Raw genomic sequence first — 22,468 nt, forward strand, 5'->3', positions numbered from 1 at the left:
TTCCCATAAGGTTCAGCATGTGGGAAACAGATAAGTAAATGCTGCGAAAGATGAACAATATTTAAGTATTAACACAAATGTTTGTTTTGGGAAGGTTTTTCTGGCATCTCTACCGGTTTTCCTCCAAGCTCTAATACAAAAATAACTACATCTAACTGCAACTGGGAAGAGATGGCAGCAGCTCAACACTGCTCCCTTTTTTCCCTCCGTACTCAGAAAAAAAAAAAACCACTACTGTCTTACAGTGTCACACAAACTAATTTTAAGGTGATTTTGGATGAAGTCAGCATACATTTACAAGTTCAGAAAGTTCAGTCAGTGGTCTCCTTTTCATCATCCTGTGGAAGGAGGACATACATGTGCAACATAATGGCAGGAGAAAGAATTTTTCCTCCAGCTGTACAGCTGGTCCCCCACGTTACAGCATGAAGTGAGGAAATTATCCTTTAGGTCATATAAATCCTGGATGTAATTGTTGCTGCAGACTATGAAGAGGGGAGCCCACACTGATGGATGCACACGTCTTGCCTGAGCAAACTGTGGTAGGGCTGAAAGTGGGCAAATTCTGCATCTGCCTTGAAGAAGCTTCTCTGTCTCCATCCTCACTCCAAGCAGGGGAAAGTCAAAAGACCTGAAATTGGGTAATCTTCAGTGGTTGTTAAAAATATAAAAAGAGAAAGGCAGAATGGTGATGGGAAAGAGGTTCAAAAATATGTTCCCTCTTGGGTGAACTCAGGTCTTTCTAACTAGAAAAGCCAGAGAGGCCACGCAGAGTAATGCTGAGAAAAAGGAAATGGTACTTCATTTTAGCCAGAGTCATAAATCTTACCAGCGAGCCTCTAACGGCAAAACGGCGAGCAGGGGAATTTTTATACAGAGATAATTAGTTGCAAGCTGATATCGGGTTTACTGTGCTGTGCACTCCATGTGTGCAACATGTTCTCAACCTGCAAAACCCCCGTGCGAAGCTCTGGCTGCCTTGCTGCCACTGGCTTTGCCAGAAGGCAAGCAGCTGGAACTCCCAGAAACCCTTAGGAGAAAAAAAAGGTGAAGATGGAACTGGGTATTTCTGCTCCAAAGAAATCCTGTCTGTAGCCCAGAATGATTCTTCCAATGGGGAAAATGCACATGTTTATAAAACCACATCCCTCTGCTACAGGAGAGATGGACCAACAGGACACCTTGCGCCACCATTAGCACCCTCATCTTCTGGGATACAGACAGCACTCATAGATCCTACAGAGCAGGCAGATGGGTCAGGGAAAAGGTTTATCCATTGAAGTGAGAAACAAAATGTGGTTGAAGGAAATTTATCAGCCAGAAAAAAACAGTTGTGAAAATGCCTCACAAGGACTGAAGTGAATGGGACCTTCCCTCCACCTGTGCTGGGAACAAGACAGCCCATCCACCAGTGCCTGTTCCTCAACATCTTGCTCTGTTTCAGAGAACAGCCAGAGACTTGCACTAGTGACTGACACAAGCAAAGACTCCACCATAGCTAATAGTCAGACTGCACTTCCAGTGAAAGAGAAGCCGCATTTCGGTTTCTAGATGAGAGGGAGTCCAGGAGACATGCCAGCAGCACTCCTGGTGTGCTAGGTGCCAGCAAGCATTCTAGCACTTGTGAAGCTACTTTAGAAGGGATCTGTTTGGTCTAGATGAGAGAGTCTGGAAGCCTTCATCCCCAAAAGATGCCTAAGTTATGAAATGGCCCAGAAAGGGCAGCTGCTTGCAAAGGGACAGCTTGATGAGAAGAGAGAGCCCACCCCAGTTTTACGAGGAGCTTTGAGGCTAATGATCTGCACAGGCTACTTTGGTGCTCCCTACATACTTTCTGCCCATCCCCTATTTTATTTTTCACCCCCAACCTAGTGCAACAGGACAGATACACCCATTGCTTGATCACACTCCTCTGCTGGCCCATAACAGCTGGAGGCAGGTGGGCCTGGGGGCAAACCAGCTTTGTCTGCATTGGGTTAAAGCATCAGGTCTTTTGTCAAAGGCTCAGTTTGCCTGCAACCATATGTTAAACTGAAAGACCAATCTGTATTTACTGCGCTAAACTACAATTATGTTTTTTTTTTAATCATTCAGCCTAATGGTACACAGCTGTCACAAGAATCTTTGAACACATCACTGGCACTCTTTGATCTGATTAACCAGATAAGGAACCGCAGCCAAAAGATATGAAAGGATGAGTCCAAATTTCAAACTCTCAGCTGAGCAAAGAATTTCATTCAAAGGGATGTGCAAATAGAGGAGGGAGGAGGTTCACAATGCAAATGAAGGTTTTGTTTACTACTGATACAAACAGGTGAAATACTTTCCATTGCATGGTTAAAGAATCAATGGACCCCAGCCTCAAAGTGGTGCTGACAGGTGTTACATCTGCCACACTAATCTGTGTGGATGCCAATATTTGTATCATCTTTATCCCAGACAGGAATGGAGGGGCTTTCTTCCATGGGGACACTTTTTAGACTGAAGAAGCCTCCCTGTGATATTGAAGAGCTACGAGGGCATGGCCCCTTCACCCAAACTGCTTCTGTTCAGCATGTTTCTTCAGATAGCATAGTATTCATGTTTTTCTAATTCAAGATAGCTTTATTTGCTTTTATTTCTAGCATAATGTTTACTATTCCAATCAGAACATTCTGTAATCTCATCTAAATGTTTTATTATTAATTGCTGCACCCCACACCCCACCCTTAATAACTATCCTCGGGAGAGGTAAACATTTCAACACAACTTACTCTAGTTAAAGCCATGAATATGCATTATTTATTTATTTAGGTAAACAGTAATTAAGAAAAATCACCAAACTGCCTTCTCTTTGAAATGAGCTCTACTTTACCAGCCTTGCCGGGGGAATTGCAAGTCCTTTAAACACATCTATTACTTTGTCCTCCTCCACCATGATTTACATTGATGGGCCTCAGACCACACTACAGCTGCCAGAAAAGCAGTCAGTCCCTATGCTGAGGCAGTGATAGGTCCAAAGCATCCAGCAAGGATAAGCAAGAGGTACCAAGATGTCAGCAGAGAAGAAAGCTGCAGGAGGAAATGAATGTTGCTATCTATCACTCAGTATGATGATTTTTAAGTTTTTTTGCAGGAAGACAACCACTACTAACATGAAAACACTCATGACCCCCTTCTGCCCTCTCCATACAGATGGAGGGCTATGTTCCGGCAAACAGAGGGGCTTGTGACCACTGAAGCCTCTCCATGCTAAGCTGGGGAGCAGCCAGCCCCAAACCAAGGAGTTTTTTGTGCCAGAACAGTCAGATATGTGCTGTATACATACATACATACATACATACATACATACATACATACATACATACATAAATGTATCTATATATATGTGATTTATGCATTGGGTAATAAGCAATTAACTGACTCCACTCAATTCCCTTGGTTTTCTTCCTCAGTGTAAAATTAACTCAAATATTACAACATCCCATCCTGACGACTTACATTTCCACCAACTTCCACCACAAGCCATGACAGAATATGGCAGCACCAGAGGCAATGAAGCCACTAACAGGACACTCAATTTTTTAAACCGAACAAGTCAGACACACCAAGATAGTCCTGACATGGTTGATCATCCAGCCTAAGGATTGCACCAGCACTACAAGAGAGGAATCAAAATGTATCCCAAAGAAAAAGGGATTTTCACAGATCTAAAATTGTTAGGTAAATAGATAAAATTGTGGCTGGGGCTTTGTTTCAGTTTTCAAAGCTGATTTCCGGGCACCGTTCAGAGAAATGCTTTGCATTTCCATTTCTGACTCACCCGCTTTAACAAGTGCACTCGCTGGAATTACTAAGCATGGGATTTCATCAAAACATTTCACTTTCTGAATCAAAGTACTTTTCGATTTTACTGATGTGAACTTATCTATAAAATTTACCATGGTAACAACACTGGCGATATGCAGGTACGAATGCACTACGCGACGTGTCAGAGGACCCTTCTCCCACCAGGCATCCCACCAAAGTATAGGAATGCCTCCCAAATTCTGCCCAATCACTCGAAGCATGCAGACACCAGTCTCTCACATCCCCATCACAAAGTGATACATGCTCCCAGAGACACATTTAAACATCAGGTATGAATGAAAAGCATTCCTGAAAAGAATCGGTTATGAAACCGAAAATCGGAGATCGCCGCAGCACTGTGCCCAAGTTGAGTCATCAGTTCCCTTTACAGCCTAATAATTGACACTGCCTTGATCAGAATGACTGATCCAAATGTTGCTTTGTGTTTGTGTGTTTTTGTTGGTTTCTTTTTAATTAAAAAAAAAAAAAAAATTCTTATGTAAACATGCCGTCTGTCATCTTGCAGGAGTGTTTGTATTCTTCAGATCATGGGAAACATCTGTCAAAACCAGATTTCGCTCTCCTCAATCAACTTGATACAGTCTTAATCAGACTGTACTACAAAGAAACGAAAAACTGGTCTTGTTACAGAAAATACGCTGCCGACTCTCAGTGGAAGTGCTGATTTTATTTCACTTTCTTGGGATTAAGTGCTGCAAAGATTATTAAAAGAGTTCCCTCCTTCCCCTGCGGGATCTCTCCCCCAAAGGAAATCCTGGGAATTTACATGCTGCTTTTCTTCTCTGTGCATGTTTCCAAAATTAACTACCTTCCAGCAAGAGAGAGATGGGAGAAGAATCAAGGTATAGTGAAACTTCAGAGCACGCTGATTTCCCACCTTTTGCCATGGGTACTTGGATAACGGAGGGATTCCCCTTCTGATGCTTGCAACAAATAAACACTCCCACACGTCTGCATCCCACAAGGTCACACCTCCCCAAAATGATTCATTAGGTATTTTCACATCTTCTACATAGGGAAAGATCGAATGAGGTTGCAACTGCCTCTAGCGGTGTTTTCTGAAGAAAAGGTGACACAAAACAGGGTGGTTGCTACTACCAGGATAAGGGCGATGTTAGACTGCCATATTGTGAGTCTTCTGCCAGGGAATCTGCCCTGGAATAGCAAAATTATTAGGACAAAAGAAAAAAGAAGCCAATTAGAGAGACAATGTGAGATTCTAACAGAAAGAGCAGGCTACTCCATTAGCAAGCAAATGAAGAGGAGATGACTGTGGCAGGAGGACCAGGATCAATGGGTATCAGCCAGGTGTCTGAGCTGGGGCTGTATGCAGAGCTCTGTTAAGTGGACCAATAATTTATCCAATAAGGGGACAGTACTGGAAACACTCAATAGTATATATGGACTTAATTAGACGTACGCCCCTGGAGGGGTGAGAAATTAATGGCCATGTCTGTATTAGCTTTTACCCTTAGACCTAAACGACTCCACTGGAACTATGCTGCTGATACAATGCCCAATTTTTGTATTTTATCTGGCAGTAACTCCAGCCTGATGCTGCAGACTGAGCACCCACCAGCAGCTGGAGTACATCCCCAGCACTGCTGGAGGCACAACTCTCAGCGCATATCAGTAATCCCTGGATTACACATCATGCCACTAATTTTTAAATACAAGGAATGAGATAGGAGGAGAACCTTGGTATGCTTTGGAGAAGACGGAGGAGGACCCGTCTAAACACTGGGTACTGAGAGTAATACAAGAGCAGATTTTAAAACAAGAAGACAGACTAAATCCAAAGCTGTGAAGGAGAAGAAAAGATAAAACACATGGCATAAAAAGGGAAAAGGAAACGATCTACTGGCTGAAGATGATGTTAGATTGCTATTTCCCTAACTGTGGTGGATAGTTGGACACGAAACTAATACCACACATATCTGCAAAAATTGTACTCTTTTGAATGGAGTGGAATTGGGTTTAAATGAAAGTCGTGCTTTAAAAAAATCCTCAGGCAAGTAATTTCTTTGAAGTAAGAAATTACTGCATAGCTACACCTACCAAACAAACCTGTGACAATACTAAACAAGACTAAATCTCAGCTGTGTTTGAGAAATAATGTTCAGAAGCATATAAATATAGCTCTGCTCAGCACAGAATCCAGTGAGTCTCATCAACCTTGCAACATCTTGGGGAATCTTATATTTTTCTAAGCAACACTTATATAGACTTCAGTTATTTTAGAGAGAAATGGAGTGCCACATTCCACAAATGTATGTGAAACATTATTTTGGCCAGGTTTGAGATGAGACTGGATTTACCACTGGTTTCATCTGCCTGACCTAAGATAACACATGTTTTCAACTGTGACTTTCATAAACTCTTTAAAGTTTCATTTTACTATTCTAAGTTCCAAGGGTGACAATATGAAGACAGAGGAAGCAAAATAAAAATGGATAGGAATGAAAAGCACTTTGGACTGTCAAGCCAGCAAGTGTAAGAATTGTATTTGGCTTTGTGAGAGCATTGCCAATACTAACAAGCCATGTGCTGTCTGCTGCTGCATATCAGCAGGTCATGCACAAGCTTACATTAATACCTTGATGCATGCAAAGTGGACAAATTCTGAAGTGCCCTCTGTATTTGCTTTCAAGTTAATTTTGTTAACTCTTGAATGTCCTGATTAAAAAAAAAATAAAAGCGTGGGAAACAAAGCAAAACAGAGCTTATCACCTCATAAAGTTAACCAAAACAGCAAAGATTGCATTTCAAATGCCTATCTAGTTCTCCCTGACAGCTCAACTCAAACTAAAAACTTAGGCATGACATGAATTTCTTCTTCAGTTTCATGTCACCTGAAAACAGAAGTTTAATATCAGTATTTTCACCAGCCCAGTTAACAATCACCCAAAGCAGTAGTAAGAACCAGCAATCATTAGGCCACAAGCAAAGCCAATCCATAACCAGAAAAAAAATTTTTTTTTTTTTTCAGTCTCTCTTCTCTGCTCTTAAAGTGTGACTGCAGCAGCTTCAGGGACATCCTGCATGATCCATTCTCACTGCTTGTTCCCATAAGAAAGCTTAACTTTCTCAGACGAAAAGAACCTCTCTCTATAGTTCTTGTGGCTTTTGGAGATAGAGGTCTTTTTTGTTTTGTTTTTAACTTGTACGATGAAACCTACCTGTTCTGCCATTATTATCTTGTTTTATTACTCCCCAAAGTCCTGGCATTTGCTTAAAATGATGTAAAAAGTAGGCAGTTGCACAGAGAATGATTAGTACAGCATGTGCTGTAGTAAGCAATATTATATATTTTATTGCTTATGAAGTCAGAGTATTGGAACCAGCCAAATTGGTTGCTTTGGTCTGAAAGTACATTCTTCCTTTCTTGCTTGCAACAGAATAATTAATAACTGGGAGAAATAATGGAGAAAATAAGTATGGTGTTAGATAAGTACTCCTAATTACACAACCTTATGTTTGGACCAAGGATTGATGTTTGGGATGTCTCTCTACAAGTGAATAACAAAGTTTTCACCTCATATGTATCACAAGGACGCTTGCCACACTGTCTGCTCTGCCATCATCCCAAATTGCTCGCTACCTGTGCCAGCATCCTCATCCCACTGAAAAGTCCGTACTTTTCCCTAACGCTCTGCAAGTGAAAAATTAAATCTAATGCTTTCCTGTTTGTTCAGAGTAGCTGATGAAAAGCTCATTAATGAATTCTTGGGCAAAAAGGCTCTCTACAATTGCAGCATAGTCATAAAGCCAACGCATGATAGCCAGCAAATGTTTCTGTGTAGCAAGTGGCTTTACACAGCTTCCTACTTGGTAAATAGTGAGAGGAAATACTGAATAAATCCTTTTTTTCACTTATTTATTTCTGCACTGGGTGAGACAAGATAAAAGCACTGGACTGACTTCAGGCCTTGTCCTCTGTAAATGACTTGGCCTACAATGTTATAGGGCTTTTAATCTCACGTACCTCATGGATCCTATTATCATCACCATCATAATGAAACCAGACATCGCTTACTTCCCATTCCCCTAGCCCAGCCTGACTCTGGCCAGGCACACAGAAATGAGAGCATCACTCACACAGAGCTCACTAGAGAAGGCCACCCATCATTTCACCTGCTTGGCTTCACCTCCCCATGCCAAATGGTGCCACCTTAAGTTGCTCCCACCAGTGGGCAGGTTAAGCAGCAGCATAACCTAAACCATAAGGATCAGAAGACATTCAGCTCACCTTGTTCACAGGAAAGGCAGAAAACAATCCCCAGGTGTTTCTATAATTCCTGTTGCTCTCAGCACAATTAGATTTTATTGAACTGTAATCCTAGATAAGTGCATTGAATCTTACAGCTGAAGTCAATTACACTGCATTAAATAGCCTTCCTGATTTGCGAGACGAAGATCACTTCTGTATAAAACTAAATTAGCTCAATAACTCATTATTTGTTGCTTGGGTGAGGGGTTGAAACAGCAATGGACAACTAAGCAGTTGCTGCGTTTTCAGGCACTAGTCCTTTAGAGCTGCAGGCAGACTGAATTCCCAGTTTCACCCGTTGGGAAAAGGAACAAGCACTGCTGGAAAAGAGAGGATGTCTAGTGTCGACAGCACTGCATCTTAAACCATCTGTGTTTTCTCATGCAAGGGACTCTGAGCTGACCAGCCTTGGAAGGAATGAGACACTGCATTTCATGTACTGTAAAGTCCTCACACCTAAAAATTTAACTACCAGCCCAAAGGAGACAAAAGGGCACATCAAAAGGCATGTGACATGTTATTTCTGATTCCTTACTCAGAATTAGCATCAGCACTGAGTGAGAGTATATAAAAATCCCTTAAATTAATATTTTTGCTTATCAGTGATTGAGTGGAAGAGCAGAGGGGCTGAAGACCAGTGGTGGTGATGGGCTATGTGGGCATCCGTAGCAGCCACACTGTGCCAGTGCACACCTCAGCAGGAGTCTGTGAGTGTGACATTCCACTACCTTGCACCACCTTCCTCGGCTGCTAGCACCACTTTTGGTACCCCTCCAACCAGCCTCAAGCACTCTTTGCTTTCTTCCTTACAAACAACCATATTTACAGGTTAGGAGATCTCCATGTAAGCTGGGAGATGACAGAAGCTGTGTTTCTGATCTCATTGGGTTGTGCCGGGTGCATGTACTGAGCAGACAGGAGTGATTCGAAGCCATAGGCAGACAGACTGAGAGGAGAAAGGTGAGAGACAGGGAATATTTCAAATGCCTGCTGCTGTACCGGGGCAGCCAAATTCCACAAAAAAATAGGCCTGAAAGACTTGGAAAGAAAAAAATCAACCATTTTGAGATCTGGAAATAATTTCCTTTACTCTTTAACACCAAAATGCAAGCAGCATGGGTGACCATCCCCTGTGAGGAAGCACACCCCTTTTGCTCTGGTCTCCAGGGTGGCTTTTCCCATCGCAACATCCGTGTCTTTCAGCAACACTAGCAGGCTTTGTCCTCACAAAGAATGCAAGGAAGATGGTCTCCACTGCACAAATGAGGAAGTCAGTCATGGGGCAGATGAAAGAGGTTGCCTGAGCACACACAGGAAACCTGTGACTGGGGCAGGGAACTGAATCCAGACCATGAGTTCCAGTTGGGTGACCAGTCCAGGCTGGGTGGCTGACAGATCACCTCTTCTTCTGGGGCTTTGAAATTTAAGTTTAGCTTTATAATGAATTTTTTTTTTTTTTCATTTGTCTAGTCACTACAATTCATTACACTCACACTTCTGCTTTGTGAAAGCTTTTGATCCCGCTTCTTTTCTGTTTTGGCTTAAAAAAACTAACACAACTGAACATCAAACAGAATTTACCCTTCACACTTTGGTCTCCTTCCCTACCAACGTCATCACCTCCCTAGTGCTCGGTTCTAAGCATCCTCTCCCTAGTGTTCAGTGTTGTGTCCTTTGTGCACCCTGTGCTCATGGGTGTGGCTTCATCAAAACCCACCAGCAATATTTAGAAGGAGATGTCTTATTCATAGCTCCACAGTTACAGGAACTGCTTATGCCAATAGCAGCACTGAGGCAGTGGAGCAGATCTGGTAGGAAAACCAGAGAAAAGAAATGCATAAAAAAGGTAAGTTCCAAAGTGAATGTTCTGACACTGCTATGCATCCTGTAGACATGAGCAATCATCTGAAGAACAACTACCAGTAAGCCTAGGATGTTTTACTGGCTTGGCTAATGAATCATGGGGAAAATGTGAGCCATGTGCTCACTGCCAGGGTAGTCGTCACTGCGGGTGAAAACAATGTCTCTTTCACTATCATCATAACCTGTGGTTTAATTGATATTTCTAATTTTTTTAAGATCTTTCTGCATAAAGCACATAATGTGCACTTCTAAGACAAAATTTTTTGGTACTATACTATTTGCAAGGAGGTGCAACAAGTCAAACCACTGTTTCATGAAATAATTCACACTGGCTGAATCCCTCACAGAAAGTCTCAAGATCTTGAAAAGGAAAAAATAACTAATTTCCACATGTGTAATAACTCACAGAGTGACAAAGAAAAAGACTTCACATTTTTGTGAGAAAATGCTGCAAAACCACAAACTTTTGAAAGTGCCCAATATGCTACTTTCAGCTTATCTGGACGCAGCCCAAACTATCCACAGCTAACCAAGGTGCATCAGAAGACTGTGATCATTCCACTCCCACCACAGGCTTTGTGTGCCCACTGTGCATCCAAGGCTGTCAAGCCCTACAAAATAACATAGGACTTTTATGCTTAAGGCAGCCAAGCAGCTGCAAAAATAACTCTGTAAAAATATTGAATACTTGGTCCCACTCAGCAGCTGGAAAAACAATTACTGACTGAAAAATTCAGTGTTTGATATTACTTAATAGTTGGGGAAAAAATATTTGTGAATTATAATTAACGTTTATTTAACTATTTAAAAGCATGCATCTACTGTTTGAGGCTTCACAGAGAGCAAATATGTGGCCTTCTAGCACCATTAAACAGACTAATACAGTTAAACTGGAGGGACATGAGGCAGAAAACCACACTGAACAGTTAATCCTTCAAGGAACTGGTGTAACTGAGATTGCCTCAGTAGCATGCACGCTGCAACACCAGGTTTGAATCAAATCAGTAGCAACTACCCTGGTTGGTGTAAATTAAATGAATGCATAGCTCTAGCTCCTGGTGCCAGAACAATGCAAACATCATGACATAAACTGGATGAAAACCCATTATGAACAGCAACTGAGAAACTGTTCCCCTTGAAACAGACTCAGGGGTTTAAGGGCAACTCTGTGGTGCCATCAGCCCAGGGCCAAGTGACAGCAGGGCTTCTTGCAAACAAGCACAGGAGAGATCTGTGAGAAAGGACCAGGAGTCCTCATCCAGCCTCCAGAGGAGCCAGAGTCCTGCTTCCCATGCTGAAAGTGTAGTCAATAGGACTAAGACAGAAATCACCCATCTGTACTCTGCAATGCGGTGAAGCCACACCTCAAATCCTGAGTTCAGGTTTGGGCCCCTCACTATGAGAAGGACCTTGAGGTGCTGGAGCATGTCCAGAGAAGGGCAATGAAACTGGTGAGAAGTCTGGAGCACAAGTCTGATGAGGAGCAGCTGAGGGAGCTGGGTTTGTTTAGCATGGCAAAAAAGAAGTTCAGGGAGGGCCTTACCACTTTCTACAACTGCCTGAAAAGAGGCTGTGGCCAGGTGGGGGCTGGCCTCTTCTCCCAGGTGACAAGATCAGAGGAAGCAGCCTCAAGTTGCTCCAGGAGAGACTTACATTGGACATTAGGAAAAACTTCTTTACGGAAAGGATTGTCAAGCATTGAACAGGCTGCCCAGGGAAGTGGTTGGGTCCCCATCCCTGGAGGTATTTAAAAGCTGTGTACATGTGGCACTTAGGGACGTGGCTTAGTGGTGGACTTGGCAATGCTGGGTTAGCAGTTGGATTCGATGATCTTGAATGTACTTTTCAACCTAAACAACTTCGCTTGTATGATTCTTAATGATTTTATGGCTCCATGAAAGCAGTGGTGGCTTAGGGCAGGGCTTAAGTTCCAGAAGCAGACGAACCATTTACAGGCTGCTGAAAACAAACATTAGGCCTTGTTTTAAATTTCTAATTGGTAAACTGTTTGATTTCAGACTTTTCAAAGTCCTAATTTGCCCCAAACAATTCCCTCACTTGTTCTCTGCACGTTTGCCATAGCTGAAATGTCCCATCACTGACAGTAACCAGTCCTTTTTTCCTCATTCAACTTCACCCATGCAGAACTGGGCTGAGTGCCTCAGGGGACCAGCAGGCACAGAACAAGAACGAAACAGAAGTTACTGTATCTGGCACATAACTGCAGGCAGAACTGAGCAAAAGATTCCTGTCCAGCACAACCTCACCTAGAGAGTGACCCAGGTGTGTCAGTTGACTGTACAAAGTAAAGATTCACAAAAAGGAAACCGATGGAAAAAAACTGAGTCGACCACTGTGTTTGAAGGACTTGACAACAGGATTAAGATTTTAAAAAATACACATTTTATACCTAGTATATGTACAGCAAATGTCACCTGTGGGGAGTATTCTGCAAGGTGCTGAGGAATGTGAGCAGCCTCTATAATAAATATACTTAACTAAGTGATTTGAGCTCTAAGTCACCAACTCTCCCACCACTGCTCTCTTAAGCAACCATGTTATCAGAGGCCATTTCAAGGGAAATGCACTTATGTCATAAATACTTCTCATAAGCTGCAGCACCAGGAAAATGAAGGCAATATAAAAAGAAATAAAATTTACAAAATTTTAGGTCACAAATATCCCTGAATGGATTATGCTTTCAAAATGAAATGTATCAATACCATAATAAGGGTTTTTGGCGTACATCTCAAAGTTTTCTAGGATGATATTCATTCTAAATGCAAACACATTCTCAATGCCATATACAATGCAACTGGCTTGTAACCTGAAATAGGGTCCTTTTCACAGAGACTCACTCGTCACTAGGATGATCTCAAAAACCATTGTGGGTCACCTTCAACTCAGGATATTTTATGATTCCATGATCACTGAAACAGACGCAGCTGACCAAATTCACCCCCATCCACAGCCTACTGAGGTTCCTTAGCTTTACCCCCTGCGTGGCCAAAGGGACAAAGCAGTGCTCTTTTTGGATAAGATAGGGCACCTATCCATGGATTATTTCACACTGAGTTAGGCAGATCACAGTTTATGAAAACCTCCACAAAGCATTTGATCTAGCAGGGCTACACCACCATAGGTAAACTGCTGAAGAGCAGGCTGGAATGAACACTCAAAAAATACGTATGTCATAGAGTTAATGACAAAATAGATCATTGTGTACTTGGCCAAATTTCTTTCTAGGCTTCTATATAGCTGCCTGTTCTTAGAAGTGTTTAGGTACTATGCTGGGAAGTTCTAGAGCAAGACAACAAGAAGTCTTGAAAGGACTTTAGCTTTACACTATGCACAGATATGGGGGCACTCCAGCTCCCACATTCACTGCTAGTGTCTTACTAGATGTTAGGATAAAACTGTGAAATTATAAGAAACAACCAAAACATCTCAAAATCACCCTAAAACTGAAGAAATCATTCAATGATGCTTTTGTAAAAACACTTACTTACAACGCAGTCCTGGAAGTGATTTCCAAGCAAGCCAACTGCTGCTCTAGATGGTTTACTGGATGGTGTGGCTCAGCTCTTTCATACAGGCAGCACTTACAGTTGTATCTAGAATAGGAAATATTAAAAAAATTCTTTAGGAGAAAATACACAAATAAAGTCATCTTTCTCTTTAAAACTACAACCAGGTTAAAAACAGCTTTAGCAGGTCTCAATAGTTCTTGTGCCAAGCTTCACTTGTGCCTGCTTACAGGAACAAGCCCCAGGGTGCAGCCAAAGCCACCCTATGGTGTATAAGCCAAGAGTGACTGTGCCTGAGAAAAAAACCCTCTCATTGAGCACATCAAAGTGGCAAACAAATGTGCCCAGCTGTTTTTCTCATCTACTTCTACTTAAAACATTTGCAGGAAATGCAGGATGAATTAATGCCAAAAAAATGTAGGTGATTTCAGTAAGGCCAAGAATTCCAGGCACCAACTTCTATTTTCTTTCTCTTGAGTGGGTGTTCACTTGTAAATTGTAGACATGTTAGCAATTCAACGACTGAGCCAATTAACATTCGACTTAACAGTCATTGTTAGATTGGAAGGTTATTACTGCTTGTTCTGCTAAAGTGACAGGTTAAAATACGTTTGTATCTGAAAAGTTGTTTTCTACAATACATATTCCCTGTCTTTTCACACCAAATAATTTTCTTCCATCATGTCAACTCCTATTGTATGAACCATCACTGCCAGCTCCACCACAGCAGCTGGGATAGGCAAGGAGAAACAGCAACGGGACAGGTGAGGAGGAGAGAACACTCAGTCACCACCATTTCTGTTTGGGCTGCCATATTAACTTTTTTCCAGGTGTTTTACATGGTTGATTTGAGACTTCTCAGCAAAAGAGCATACTTGCATTTGCAGGATGTCCTGCTTTTAAAGAACCAAGCAAAGGCAAAACCCAAGAGCAAAGAGAGGGCTCTACCTCACCAGGTCATGAGCCTGAGAAAGTTGCTTGCTATCAGGCACTGCTTGGGGCACAGAATGGAAAGTTATGATTTCCCAGCCTTGCAGGTGATTATTATTAATGGAAAAAACGAGTTTTCAAGGTTGAGTTGACATACCACCACATGTTGAATTTTGCAGACTCAGATCCATTTTGTACTAGTAAACTAGCTTGCATCCTTCCCTCTGTGCTTTTTTTTTCTTTTTTTTTTTTTTTTAGGGTAGCTCACAAGCTGCTGACAACTCACACTGTACTAGGAGCTGTTCACACTGCACAAAGTGTTTACCATTCACAAGTGATGCTAAAAATTAATTTACAGTACCGCTACAGCAAGCTTTGACAAATTGTCATGTGTTGACACAGTCATAAGTTGTTGGTTAAAAAAAGTAACACTTCCCTCTTCTGCCACTTCATGTTTGAGACCAGAGATGGGCACATTATGCAAAGTTTGAGGGTTTGTAAGCTTCACAAATGTTTGGGCTTCACAAAACAAGCTTGGTTGTGAAAGTTTTATCTCTTACAGTTAGGCATGTGTTTATTGCCAAAAAGAGTCTAGTAAGAAAAAAAATACTTTCCCAAGATCTCTGTGTTGTGCAAAACTAGAAGAAAAGGCTAAATAAATAACCTTGCAGGATACTTGTTCTAGATAAGATCACAGCAGTGACAAATAGCCTATATCAACTCCTTAGAGCTGCAGACACCACCCTCCTGCTGTAGAAAGGAAGGAAAAAAATACAGCAACAGGTAAGAGTTTTAATTGTTCTCAGCTGTCACATGATGTTATCTTAAGCGAACGCATTTATTTCTCAATTCTCATATGTAGCTCTATATGGAAAAGAAAGAACTCCAGCAGTGGCATTCATCAGACAAGGTCCAAATTGATTTCCGTGTACTCAAGATAGTAAGAGTTAGTCACCACTCATGCCCACCAGTGGCAGCTCTAAAATTTTTACTCCTTTTCTTCTTCCTCAGGGCAGGACAAATAATCTGTCTAGTTTACACTCTGGAATCAGTAATGGACACAAAGTTGTTGCCAGCAGATGTGAGCAGTATTTCAGTGGTGATGCAAACTTGAAACATTAACCCCAAACTAGCCTAAATTGAGGGAGAAAAACAAAGCCAAGCAAAATGAGCACCCACAGCACCTGCCAAAGGGGTTCATGAGGAGCCCTTAAAAGGCAGTGCTTCACGTTGTGCATCAGTGACCTGGACATTCAGTCCTTCAGTAGCTTTCTCTAAGATCACCAAATCTCAGAGCGCAGACCACACGAGAGTACAGAGTAAATTCATTCAGGAAATTAGATTAGCAGGAATTAGTTTTCTCTTCTTCCCCCCTTAACACTTGTACAAAGTAGAGTTGCTTGGAGTGGTTCAAAGTCCTGAGGAGAGGCAACATTTTACCTTTGTAGAACTGCCCTATGCCTGTATCAGTGAAAGAATGACGCACCTAATTCCTCTACAAAATCACATGTTAGTTCAACCAAAAAGAGCTCCTGCAAAACATTTAAGGAGGGATGAAATTTCATACAGACTCTTCACTTGCTCCCACTTCACACACCCTGTATAGAATTTCTTGACCATCTGAGACGTTACTCTGACAGATGACATACTCTCAGACAGATCTAAGGAGAGCAATGGACATTTACATTGTTATAGTTGGGACGGACATTGCCTTGTGCTGTTGACTGAAAGGAAATCATCCATGCTTAATCAGTGTAGATCGCTGTATATTCAGAAAAGCACTATAGTGGCAACTCCTATCTTTCTCCCCTAAGTAAAAAAAATTTATAAATCTTTTCAGTGCATCACATTTAATGCATTATTTCACTGGATTCAGCCCAAGAGTCAGCAGGGTTGAAATAAAGATGATTAAACTATTAAGTCAAAAACTTCAGCTGACGAGTTACCTAGAAGGTAAAAACAATTCTTCTCCACCTTGAAAGAAAACTAATAAATCTTAATTTTTACTGTAAATTACCTCAACTGCCAAAATATGATTTCCCCTGTACCTTTTTAATTTGCTGTATAGAAGGGAACCAACAACTTAAATTCCCTGGGTTCTTACTTTGGGATGGAAAAAGCCCAACACATCCAAGCCTCTAATCTAATTAAGAATACTATAAGGGCAAAGGTGGGACCTGGGTTTTTCTGAAGCATTTTTTGTTTGGGTTTGTTTGTTTGTTTGTGAGTATGAAGAAACCACCCCTAAGCAGAAGAGCTGTTCTTGACAAGTCCCTTGCGTGAGTTTGACTTGCTCTACCCAACACAGGGCCAGTGCAGAAAGGTTCAGCATTGGGGAAATGCAGACTCAAGACCTCCTGTGGCCTCTCTGCATCACACCTCAGTGCTCTACCCTCCAGTTTCACCATGGGGAGGATGGCAGAGTCTTGGCTGATCCTGCAGCCACACTCCCTTCAAAACTGCTATGTGCAGGGCATCAGAAGAAAGCCATAAAGATGACAATCATCCCAGCAAGCCATCACCAAGATTTCAAAGGCAAAAGGGAACATATGAAGGTGTCCTGCTCCTTGATGATACATGCACACAAGTGAAGGGGTAAATTAATGTATTGAATATATATACCAAATATGCAGTGGAAGTCACTGCTTGTATGGGATGCAGACTGTGAAACAAACTCCCCTGGCTAGAAATTAAAAAGAAAAGGAGGATTTAAGCTTCCTTACTCCATGGGAACCCACTTTTCCAAAAAGTGAGACAGGACACTAGCCCAAAGGCAAGTGACACCAGTGATTGCCTACACCATGGGCAGTCTTCCTGACTCTATTCCATGCCTGTCTTCACTTTGCTGCCAAGGTCACCACGTCACCTCTGTTACACAGACCTCTGCCACTCATGAGCAACAGGGAAGCAGCTTAACTGGCCAACCTGGCAGGACCTCCTAGGAGCATTTGGGGGTGGGAGAAAACCTCCCAGCTCTCCCCTTGTGTGTGTGTGGGCACTTTAGACGTGCTTCCAGTTCTTAAACGTTAAGAGATGCTCAAATTGCCTTGAACTAAGAGGATTTCGGTACTGGAATACTGGAGGTCTTTAAAAGATATGTAGATATGGTGCTTAGGGACATGGTTTTGGGGTAGACTTGGCAGTCCTGGGTTATGGCTGGACTCGATGATTTTCTAAGTCTAAAGAGGCTGTTTCTTTCCTGACTCTCTATCCCCAGTGGAGGAGGGAGCAAAGGGAAACAGTATCTGCAAGCATGAAACAGTGGAGAAAAAGCATTAGATCTTTGTCTTCACCTGGAGCACACCTTGCACTTCGAGCCCTTTCAAGCAGAGGAAACTTGGTGGCCCTGTGGAGAGTGTAATGACTTGAAAGCCAGCATCTGTGTTGCGCTAAGATCCCTCAGGAGGCAGATTGGGAACTGCCTTCCCCTCCCAAACAAGCCTACTCACACACATGTGCATGGGCACTCCTCTCCTCTGTCTTTTTTTTTTTTTTTTTTTTTTTTAACTGTGTACACTAGTGTTGTGGTTTTAATATTTTTTATATTTTTCACTACATTCTTAGCATGACATCCATTGCATGGTATGTAACAATCAATGCCAACATTTACCTATAGCACAGCAATATGTAATTCACTGAAACAGGACTTTCTTCTTCCCCAGCTTCTCATAGCCAGTTTTGCTATGTAAATCCATCTGACTTCTTGCTTGATTTGGATCTATTCAGATCAAACCTTTACTAAAGCCGGAAGCATTTTGTTTTTAACAAATACATTCCCATCCTCCCAAATCAAATCCCTACTTCTAGGTGAGACAATGTCATCCAACTTTTACTGTAGTGTACTACTTCTAAGCATGTGAACTTAAAAATTCAGTTAAATGGCAATGTACAGCTAAAGGGCTCTGAAGGTTTATCTATCACATGGCAAAAATCATTCTTTGTACACCATCTGTGTAAACATCCATAGGATTCTCTGGATATTTTTGAGCCACCTCAGGCCAGAAAGGTTACTAGGTAATGAAGAAAATCATGTCAAGTTTTATGAGCAAAATGGCTTAAATTGAGCCACGTTGGCTTATAGTCTGAAATCCTTCTCTGTATATTCCAAACGGCAGTATCTTGTCTGTGCAACCTGGTTACACATCAGGAGAAGAAGACAGCTGAAAACCTTGATTGACCTTTTGATCCACAATGATTTCCACAGGAGAAATCACAGCAGGAAAGGTAGAAGTCAAAGTAGTTAACTAGAAGTGTACACTCCACCTTTAATACTTGCTGATAGTGACAACTCAATGAAAAGATGAACATATTCCCATGTCTTCTGAGGCAATTATTCTTTATGGGGTATTCAAGGAGCCACAACCCTATTTATATACACTTTGCTATTTCACCCAAAATTACAAAAGCATCCCAGTTTCAGGAGTTGCTGGGCTGCAGTGAAGACATGTTGAAGGTTCTGTCTGCTCAGCAATGTGGACACCAACACTGGCAATGTAAACATTGCAGAGGCACGTGGATATATGCAAAAATGTCATTCAGCACAAAGAAAAGCAAAACTAAGACAGAAGAATCCTAAATTAATCCAGTTCCTGTCTTCCCACTGACTTCCCTCACCATTGGAAAGACTTTGGTTTGGATTGTAGTCAAGTCTGGTTTACAGTGCCCAACTTTGTGTGTCATAAAAAAACACCGACCCTGCTGGAATGCCTTACTCATTACACAGCCCTGCAAAAATTATTAGCTACGATACAAGGCATTTCCCTTTGGGGACCAGAAAGGGTGAAGAAAGGGGATGGAGAGTGACAGCTTGTGGTTTCTAATGCAGCAGCAAAAAAAATAAATAAGCAAGAGGAATACAGGATATAATGTGTTTACATTTGTCAAAACAAGTTTCCTGGAGACATGGAGGGTCCACGCTGCTGAGCTGTCACTTCTGCTTGAAACTGCTGCCTCATGCTATCGAGAGGTCAGTCACTGACCTACTTTCTGATAGGACTGAATTAATTTGCTACTTCTGTACACAAACCTTTTTTTTTTTTTTAAAGGAATACTTAACAAACCCAGAAAAAGCTGCCTTTTATCCAACTTGGAGCTTCAACTGGTGCTGTGCAAGGCTATTACATACCCTGGCATGGGGCCCGGTGTGCTTGGGCTGCTTATTCTTTTGGAAAAATCAGTACAGAGTATTTTTAATGAGTTGACGCTGCAAATAACATCTTTCCTTTTTGAACTCCTACACTACAGTAATACCAGCGATTTAACCCACTACACACAATAAGGGAGGCCAGCACTCAAATAGGCTGTGCTTTGTCTGGGCTGCTCCTGAAATAGATGCCTACCACTACAGGATTAGTTCCCTAAATAGACAGATGCATGGCACAGTACACTTACAGGATTAAAACATAAAGTTATTAATAGAAAACAAGATGAGTAGGTGAAACTTATGAACTAAACACCTACCAATCCAATCATTCCCTGCACAGAGCCAGCTAACCAGTGCTCACCAGGAGATGCTGGTATGCAAAGAGCCCTTGAACTAAAAAGCATTCTCCCCAGAAAGTGAAGGGGCAGAAGCAGTAGCAAAAGACTTGCCACTTACTTCCCCTCTTCGCTTAATGGCTACCTGCATGCACAAAATGTCACTACCCAAACTCCTTCAACTAAAATAAATCCATGGTGAAGGGTTTCACAGATCTTTCAAATACCTGGACCACCAAAATACTACAAGTCAGCTCTCAAAATCATCCTTAACAATGCTATCCACTGAAAGCTTCATTGCTTGGGTGGACTCCTCTTCCCAGGTCTCTTGTGGGTAGCAGCACTGCTGTCTGGAAGCAGGTCAGCTATGTACTAAGCTGTGAAAGCAGGGCCATTTTGCGTTAAGGCTCTGGACTAACATTTGGAAGACAAGTCCTCTTCAGCAGCTTGGTCTCATACGCTCACCTCACCCTCCATCTGCTGAGAAGATAAGGATCTTCTCCAAGTGCTTGGCTTGCTTAGTACCAAAACATCGTGGGTGAGACTCACACTTTCCTTTGCATTTCCCCAGGGTCCAATCTAATAATAGAGAAGGTAAGTACTGACTACCGTAATACAAGACGACTATCAGTATCACAACAGATTTATGATCACTTGAGTTCCTGGACTTGATTAGGTTCATGTTGCCAAAGATAACTATGCCAAACCTAGCACTTGCAACTGCAAATTCATTCCTGTCAACCTTTTTAGCTTTCATCTGTGCATATTTACAAGCCCTGAATCTGAAGTTCAAATAAATCCAGCAATTCACTCAAACCCACCAGGATTTGAAAACATTAGGGAAGTGTCAAGATGTCATTGAGCTTGTTCTGCAGAAAAGAGTGCTTTATAGTTTCAGAAAGAAATAGACAAGGGAGCTATTTAACGAGATGGTGGCATATTGAAACATGGATAGATAAGTAATTAATAGCTACCTTCTCTAAGTGAAAACTTTTCTGAGTGAAAAATCAGCTTATGTGAAAAACTACAAGTCAACTGCTGCCATTTTTGGATGGATAAGAACTGTCATGCATGTTAGCATCTCCATTACCATGAAGGATTTTACTCCTTTAAGCAATTCACAAAGACTTTCACATAGAACAGCATGTGGGAAGCAAGGAACTAACAGAAGGAGACACCAAAGAAATGTTGATATTCGCAACTAGAATTCTAATGAAAAATGTTATCGGGAATACATGAAAACAGGAGAGAACTTCTGTCATGAGACGCTTTAGTCCCTTAGGATCAAGAGTAACTACACAGTTGGATAGGTGCTATCATTAGTGTACAAAATATTGGCCAAATAATCTCTTTATGCTGGTAGCTCAAAATATTTTATTATTTCACAAGTCCAATATTCAAGCATCAGATCACTTAGTAAAGAACTCTCTAAACAATGATGTGCAGCTTTCTTTAGCAAATTTCTATACAGCTTCAAGTGGAACATATGGCATCTTAAAGTAAACAAAACAGGAGAGGGGAAAAATAGTCATGCTTCAAGAAATAAGAAGTATAAACCTATTAATTAAGCATTTAATTCCTTTTATCCCTCATGTCTATCTTCACAGGCTCTCTCGGCAATCAACCAATTTTGGGATTCACTGCTGTCATGCCAATCGTGGCAGTACTTTAGCTAAAAAGGCACTGTCAAACATAATGAAGTTTCCCTTCAGCTTGTTCCCACACCGGTGCTGTGTACAGCACACACAGTGCCTGGTGAGGGGGGCTGGTGGTAAGCTTTGATCTGCCCTACTTCCAAGACCTGTCCTAGGTGGCAGTGGCACAACTCAATGACACCAATGGTCGAGACTATGTGCTATGGAAACCAACCACACCCTCCTATACAACACACAAATAGCACCAGTGGTGCGTTTTTGTCCAGCTTAGTGGTGGACTTGGCAATGCTGGGTTAAAAGTTGGACTCAATGATCTTAAGGGTCTTTTCCAATCTAGACAATTCTGACTCTTTTCCAACCTGCACATGCCTGGGACTGAGGACTATAAACATGAAAAAATTTCCCAGAATTTCACTATTACAGCTTAACCTCTCACTTGAATCCATGGACATCATCCCCTCTTCTTCATCCAGTGATGCTGTACACAGAGCACAGGGAAGAGAATATGGCAGAGAGATTCCCTGTTGTGAAGGAGAATATACAGCTCTCTGTTTCTAACAGTTTGTTTTCACAGTGGTCCTGTGTTCCTGTGGGAACTGGTGTTGGCAGAGATCAAATTGTAGGTCATGGCTTATAAGGCTTTGAAATATATAAGGATAGTCACTGACAATGATGCTCTGCTGACTTGGGCCAAAAAGGCACTACTGATGTCCTGACTAAACTGCATTTAAAACACATTTTTGCCTGCCTCACCTGAATTATCCCTGCTTTCTGTCCCTAGTATGCTCAGGCCTGGCAACTGATGCTCCCAAGCAGCTTGTGGCAGTGGCCATCTGAAGCCAGTGACCCAGGCTACTGGCTTCTGGGGCAGGGACTGTCACCCTGCTGTCACCCAG

At 41.9% G+C, this 22,468-nt stretch overlaps 1 protein-coding gene across 2 annotated transcripts in view; it reads right to left on the reverse strand.

The window, feature by feature from the left end:
• BACH2 (BTB domain and CNC homolog 2) overlaps positions 1–22,468 on the reverse strand; it is a 182,842-nt gene that overhangs the window by 84,386 nt on the left and 75,988 nt on the right. The window contains exon 4 of one of the 2 annotated variants that reach the window (XM_058836054.1): positions 13,488–13,596. The gene's annotated coding sequence lies outside the window, so the exon portion shown is untranslated. The remainder of the gene's footprint in view (positions 1–13,487; positions 13,597–22,468) is intronic. The other variant, XM_058836056.1, reaches the window with a different exon arrangement.

The sequence above is a fragment of the Poecile atricapillus genome, chromosome 3 (assembly GCF_030490865.1).
Source record: "Poecile atricapillus isolate bPoeAtr1 chromosome 3, bPoeAtr1.hap1, whole genome shotgun sequence".
NCBI lineage: Eukaryota > Metazoa > Chordata > Aves > Passeriformes > Paridae > Poecile > Poecile atricapillus.